This window comes from Rhipicephalus microplus, chromosome X (genome assembly GCF_043290135.1).
Source record: "Rhipicephalus microplus isolate Deutch F79 chromosome X, USDA_Rmic, whole genome shotgun sequence".
Lineage (NCBI taxonomy): Eukaryota > Metazoa > Arthropoda > Arachnida > Ixodida > Ixodidae > Rhipicephalus > Rhipicephalus microplus.
This window is the reverse complement of record NC_134710.1, coordinates 192,412,424-192,419,875: the sequence shown is the minus strand read 5'-3', so window position 1 is coordinate 192,419,875 and position 7,452 is coordinate 192,412,424.

The following is a 7,452-nucleotide window of genomic DNA, read 5'->3' as shown; positions in this document are numbered from 1 at the left end:
TAGTTATTTCACTCTCGCGGTTTGGCACCGTACTTACTACCTGTCCTAAGTAGACGTATTCTTTTACAACTTACTATGTCGCACCCTCTATCACAAAGCGTGGTTCTCAATAATATAGGCACCGATTCCGAAGTTTTTTATTTCCTTTTCAAACTTTATCTAGCTTAGAGGCTATCAAGCCGCAAACACAAAAAGACGGTCGTGTGAAATTCACCCGAGGCTTGTCGCAATCAAGGAGAAATGACAGGATAGGGAAAATGTTGTTTATTTTGTTCTGAAAATTACACGACGCATCACTTCTTCTTTATGAGTGGAACACGACAGTTTCACTCGCCGCTCAGCTTTCGTAGCCCAGCGTCGAATACGTGTTTGTAAGGCAATTAGCGAACATGCGTATCCACGTGCTTTGTTGATGTCGTGACTGAAGATTTCGATGAACTACTGCAGAAACATTTGTAACGGTTAGATAGCTTTGAATGATCAGTCATTAAGCAATTCACACGAAGTGAAGCCAGCTGTGATCTTTGCATCTGACACACAATATTGCGTTTTTCGACGTGACTCCCAATCCGACATAAAGCTCGAATTGCCGAAGGTTGAAAATGCTTCTGTCTGAAGCAGTTCGCCAGATTGACGATGCTATGTGGTAAGATGCTTTACATCTTTGCAGTCACGTGATGCTTTGCAGTTACGGTAAGATGCTTTACATCTTTGCAGAATGCCTGGGTTTGATTCCAGCTCGAACCCCAATTTTCACCAATTGGAATTTTTCACTCAGTGGTAGCACCGCTGACACCGGCTCCTGTTTTTATGATGTACGGGTTTTTTGACGCTGTCGCTTCAAGATGCATCCATATGACGCGTGACCCTATATTCGACACATTCAGACGACAAAAAGAAGCACATAATGGGATGCATACCAGCAGAGGCATGAGGCATTGTTATGTTGGTAGTCGAAATTCTTTCTGTTGTCATGCCTCTCGCAATCACAGAGCACATGCAGTATAATTGTCGGCGCACAAGTACTCGCCCGTAAACAAAAAACTGGCGTGCCTCTTTATAACGAGTATCAAGTGAGCTCGCGGTGACAGTTTGAGTCATAAGAAGTGAGATGAGAGAACATTTTTCTGACACAGGCCACTCGAAACATCGCACCTGAAGACGCTGACTATCAAGTGCGCGGCATTACACGCTATCGATGGGGCGGGAATACACATGGATGCAGCGAGGATGCAGTGCCGAGAAACGCAAACAAAAAGTCATTTTTTCTAGAGGCCGGTGGGCCGCAGGACGGGACATTTTTTGTGGAAGTCACTGTATAGGTAGAAAAATTGCCAGAACAGTGTAGAGTGATGTTGGGTTTAAAATAGGCACACAAAAAACAAAAGGTTTCATTGCCACCGTATATGTACCACAACCATGAGCACATTGGACCTGGGACTTTGGGAGTTATTTCTTTCAAGTTATTTTGATACCATTCCTTGTGCAGCAGCCATAAGTAACACGGGGTAAATTTATCTAAGTATTGCCGAGGACGCTATAAGTGCATGTGGATAAAACCTCAAAATACTACTAATTGTCCAGCCACAATCTCTTACTGTCAGCCCTCTGTGTTCGATTCACTATGTGAAACTTAATTCTCGAGACGCCAATATACAAGAAAGTTTGTGCCCACCGAGACGTTGTCTGAATGGGCGGACGTGTACATAAAAATTCACCAGGTGCACGTATAGTATTGTGACAACCTAAAACTTCTTCTGTAGCACCTTCGGAAATTATGTAAAATGAGCTAGACTAGCACAGTTACTCAAGGAGTTCAAAAACGCAACGTGGATATTACTGCTCATAGTAAAGCTAAAAAAGCCGGGGAGTTCAAAGTTTTCCTTTGCTATGAAGACTCCCTCACAAAAACACAAGGCCTACGCGGAAGGTGCAACACAGTCACGGCGAAAGCTAGAAGAATAGCCTTTCAGACCCTTTTCTAAACACTCATTGGGTGACTGCTCTAAGCACATTTGCTGAGTGCCCACTACGGCTATAATAATAAATATTTCTGGGTATAGTAGGCCAGCTTTCGCAATACCATTCTTCGTCACTCGTCCGAGAAGCCTCCTATCCGCTAAACGCCTGGAAAAATATTTTTGAGCCAATTGTTGATGCAGTGGCTGGCGATGATGAAAAATTATGCCTGAAGTGCGTATGCGCCCCAGTTAATAAGAGAACAAGAACAATCTTTTGTAATAGGTTGGTGCATTGGACGTCCAACTCGTTACGCTATTCGCATTGTGCAACACCTGGTTGTTCTTTTGCTGTTCTAAAACGCTTTATTAGACAATTTATTGCCATTTTTTTCCCGACATCAAGCCTGCAATAGGCAAGTTTGCGAACAAATCTATAGCATCAGTGAGGCTCAGAGATTATAAAGAAAAAGTATCGGTGTGGCTCAGTGGTAGAATACTAGGCTGGCACGCAGCGAACCCTGTTCGAGCCCCACTGTGTTCTTAGTAGTAGTATTTTTTTTTATTTCGTGCGATAGTGGTTACGAACACAAGTGGCGTCAGTGGCGGACAACTACGGTGCCGCCCGTGACTCGAATTGTGGTCTCATAACAGCTTTCACAGTACGAGGATTGGGACATGGGATTTCTAATTTATAGGGACCTCGCAGGCAACATTCGAAGACACAAATAAGCAATGAAAAAATGTGTGCCCATTACACCAAAATCATGCCACGCTTCAATGCAAAAGCAGGAAGAAAACAAAATGACGAACAAACATTTGGTAATACTGGCATCGACTCTGAAAATTGTTTTTTCCACACTCGATGTTAGCAGGAGGCAGGAGAGATGTTAGCAAAATTATCAAGGCGGCATAGGCTCCACTTCTTCCGAACGTTAGAAGTAAAGAAATGGGCATGAAAACGCTCTAACAGACGAAGAAAGAACGAAATAGATTTTATTCTGTATGGCAAACAAGACGTATTAAAGGACTTGATGTCATAAGCAAGTTGAAGTGCACTTACCATAGGTTAATGAGGGTGAGGTCACCGCTTATCTAAGGAGATCTGGAGCAGAAGTGAAAATCATAAAAGCAGCCCAACTTAGACGTAGTGGAAACGAAATCACAAGAATTTAGGTTTACGATCTACAAAAAATGTGCAGCCCTAGGGCAACTAGAAAAAAACTGAGATCAGGGTAATAAACAAACCGCAAATAGAGTGAACTCTGAATAGGCATTCCAAGCTAAAGGTTAAAGTGACGAAGCAGTGAGTAGACAAGCTCTCCCAATCGATGAACGTCGTAACAAAAAAAAAACAGCAACTTATGAAGGAGAATGACTCAAGATCTAAAATTGAGCTCGCTGAGTTAAAAAAGCTGGTCAACCAAAAGAATGTCATTGAAATGACGAACTATAACGCCAAAGCGATAGCGCCACCAGCAGAAAAAGGTAGGAACATCAGAGCAGCGACAAGACGACTTCGTTCATGTAGGAATGAAATGCACGCTCTAAAGGACAAGCAGAGAACTATTATCAAAGATTTCCATCCCATAGGCCGAGTGGCAGAGAAAATCTACACTGAACTATATGATTTGCTAATATATAATCAATACTTGATCGAAAGTGATGGTGAGCAAGGCACAAATTTCAATATTTATCTAGCAACGAAGTTGGAAAGGTCATTTGTGGTATGCCGCGCAGAAAAGTGGCTGTAGATGATGGAATAACAGCCTACTTGACAAACGACGGAGGAGACCTTATTTTGAAGAAACTTGCTACACATTACACTCAGTGCCTCAGAACACGAAAGTTCAAGTGAGCTGGAAAAACACCGGCATATTACTAAGTAAAAAAAGAGAAATGAGACTTAAAGAAATATAGGCACAGCAGCTTACTTTCGGTAACGTACAGAATATTTACCAAGATGTTTCGAATAGAATAAATTACTTGACTTAAACCAATTAACAGAACAAGATGATTTTAGTATGGGATACTCTACGATGAATCACTTTGATGTCGTCAATCAGGTAACGGAGAAAACTGCCGAATACGACAAACTCCTCTATTTTGCTTTTATAGCTTAGAAAACACATTCCACAAAGCAGACATACCATCAGTCTTAAAGGTACAAAGTCGACAAGAAGTAACTGAAACTTATGTCAATCTCAGCCCATATGTACAAAGACTCCGCAGCTACCTTATTTCTCCACCGAAAAGCTATAAAACACCATAGAAAGAAAAGAAAGCCTGAAAAGGATATGCAATATCTCTGGTTTTATTCACTGCAGGTTTAGAGGAAGTATACAAACAACTAAGACGGCGAAGAAGCAGGAATGAAAGTTAGCGGAGAATGTTTCTGCAGCCTAAGGCTTGCAGATGACAGTACTCTTCACTAGTGATGGCAATGAATCACATAAAAGGAGGCATCAAATAGAGAGGGTTGCTGCGTGGGCACTTTATTAACGCGCTAGCATTAGAGAGCTCGTGTCGCAGAAATTTCGCCGTCGGCGTCGGTACCGTTGTTGGGAGCGAAAAATCATCCGTGAGCGAAAAATTGAGAAAGAAGCAAGTAAATTACCGAATAAAACTTCCGGTCCCGTTGAGGATCAAACCCAGGCCATTCGCGTGGCAAGCAGGTGTCCTACCACAAAGCCACAATCATACTTGCAGCTTCGTCGGGAAAAAACACTGCATAAATGCTATGTAGTGGAAGGAGTCTCCTTAACGCATTTTGTTCGACAGGTGTCACGACGAATACGAGCTTATTCGGTGATTTGTAGGCGCATTTGGGAGGCCATCAAACTGCATCGAAAAAAGCCGTGATAGTGCAGCCATCGCCGCTAAAAATACACAAAAATTTCAAACAGCTCTAAAATTGGACAAATATGTCAATATAACGGAAAACATACCGTGCCAATCCAGAGGCGTTGATCAAGCGACCAGTAAACGCTAGATAATGTGCTGCCATGTGTGAGTTAGAAGTGTGGCAGCTTGGACTAGTTGGTATGACATGAAGATAGTTATAGCGCGAGAACAGAACGACGACAAACAGACAAGAAAGACACGAAGGACACGAGCGACGACAAAGACACAAGAAGGACACGAAGAACACGAGTGCTCGTGTCCTCCGTGTCCTTGTCTCTTTGTTGTCGTTCTGTTCTCGCGCTATAACTATCGCCATGTGTGAGGCATTGTGAGACTCTTTATGGCCCCTGAGATGGCGAGCGCGTGGCGTGTATCTGTTGGCCATGCTACTCTTGCTTTAGATCAAAAACCTGCATGTACCATTCGCGCGCGCGCGCGCGTGTGTGTGTGTGTGTGTGTGTGTGTGTGTGTCAAAACATATTATTACGTATGCACTCAGCGATTGAAGGGCGCACTATAGGGCCGTATTTCGCTATCGCGTTCAACTCTTAAAGGCGGCTTAAGGGTCTCCCAATTTTTGTAACAATTTTAACGCTAACTGTCTATTATGTTAAAACAAAAAAATGGAGTGAGAGACTTCAGCGTGTTTTTTTTTTCTTCTTATTCTGGAGAAAACAGCTAATAATATCGGCCAGATGACGTCTCACCTGCGGTTCACTCCTTGAAGAGTAGACAGGGTAATTAGCCCAGTCATTGCCCTGTGATCTTTGGACTGGTTGTGTCAATTGGGCTAGACAAACAGTCACCTCACCTAATACGCTGTGACAAAAGCATGAATGCAATCGTGTATAGCGACGACACAGCGTCGCCGGCGTTATCATAACATTGTTGCGAATATATTTTCTGGTTGATATATATGTGGGGTTTAACGTCCCAAAACTACCATATGATTACGAGAGGCGGCGTAGTGGAGGGCTCCGGAAATTTGTACCACCTTGGGTTGTTTAACGTGCACTCACATCTGAGCAGATAGGCCTACAGCATTTTCGGCTCCACCGAAAGTGCAGCCACTGCAGCCGGGATTCAATTTCGAAAGTTGCGGGTCAGCAGCCCAGTACCTTAGCCATTAGAAAACTGCGGCGGGGCTACATTTTCTGGTGATTCACGATGAAACATAGCCTAGCAGTGATGCTGGCGGCTGCTATTAACCAAAACAAGAAGACATAGTCTTCCTCTTCTTCTCCCACTTCATCATGGTGATAGCTGCGACACTGCCACATCGAGTCTCGGTGGCGATAGCACCGACCCGGTGTTTGTTAGGAGGTGTTGGGCAAAACTACGGCCTCACACGGGTGACTTGAACAACGTCTGAAGATGTAGAAGTTGCGGTAGGGTATAGAGGGGATATTTCATAGGTGACATCAGTCACTTGGCATAGTGAAGGGTAGGGTGCAGTGTATTTCGGAAGGAACTTTTTTGAGAGGCTGACATGTCGCGATTGAGACCACATGAGGACGAGGAGGCCCTGATAAAACCATGCCTTCCGGTAATCCACGTCGTATGTTTGTTTATGGCACAGCTGTGATTAGAAAGGGTGTCGATGGGCAACCTTACGGACTTTTTCGGCTGTGGTAATAGCGTGGCGAGCATACGCGGTCGACAGCTCTGCAGGGTTGAGCATGAGAGTGTCCAAAGACAAGGTTCGTTCTCTGCTATACGAAAGATAGAAGGGAGGATACTCAGCAGTGTCGTGGCGCAAGGTAAAGTGACAAATGGTAGTGCAGTGTTGCAGTCGCTATGGCCCACCGAGACATACATTGCGAGCATGTCGGTGGTCGTGATATTCAAACGTTCTGTGGGGCTATTTGTTTGGAAATGGTAGGCCGTCGTGAGCTTGTACTTTGCTGGAGAAATACGAAGTAGGTCATCGATAATTTTCGATAAAAAGTTGTGACCTCGGTTCGTCGGAAGTTGACGAGGAGCGCCGTGATGTAAAATGACGTGACGTTTGATATCATGACTTCAGTGACGTCGGTGGCGCAGCTGCTCGGAAAAGGTTTTGTGATGGCAGAACGGGTCGAATAATCTGTGGCGACGGCAATCTGTTTGAAAGCTGCAGTGGACCTAAATGGTCAAGACTGGCTCGAAAACAAAAGGCTCGGCTGACATGTCGATAGGTTGCAGGAGCCCGACAGGGTGCGCATCTGGTTTTGTGCATTGTGGGCACGATTCACAAGAAGCAATGTAACGTTGTACGGAACAGTAAAGACTTGGACAGAAAAGACGTCGACGAACACGGTCATATGCCCTGGCAGCACCAAGGTAGCCGTCCGTTAGTACATCATGTAGTTGGTAAAGCACGGTCGACCGCAATTGAGTGGGTGAACCATGTTCTCCAGCACATGGTGCATCAACTCATCTGCACCATGTGCTCCTGTTCCACATGGTGCATGTTTTGGTGGTACAGGATACTATCTAAGATGAAGAACATACGAAGCGAATTGTCCGACGAGTCAGTATTCAGGTGGTTGTGGAGGTCTTGTAGGGACGCATCTCAGCTTTGTTCGTCATCCATATAGCTAAAAGCGGA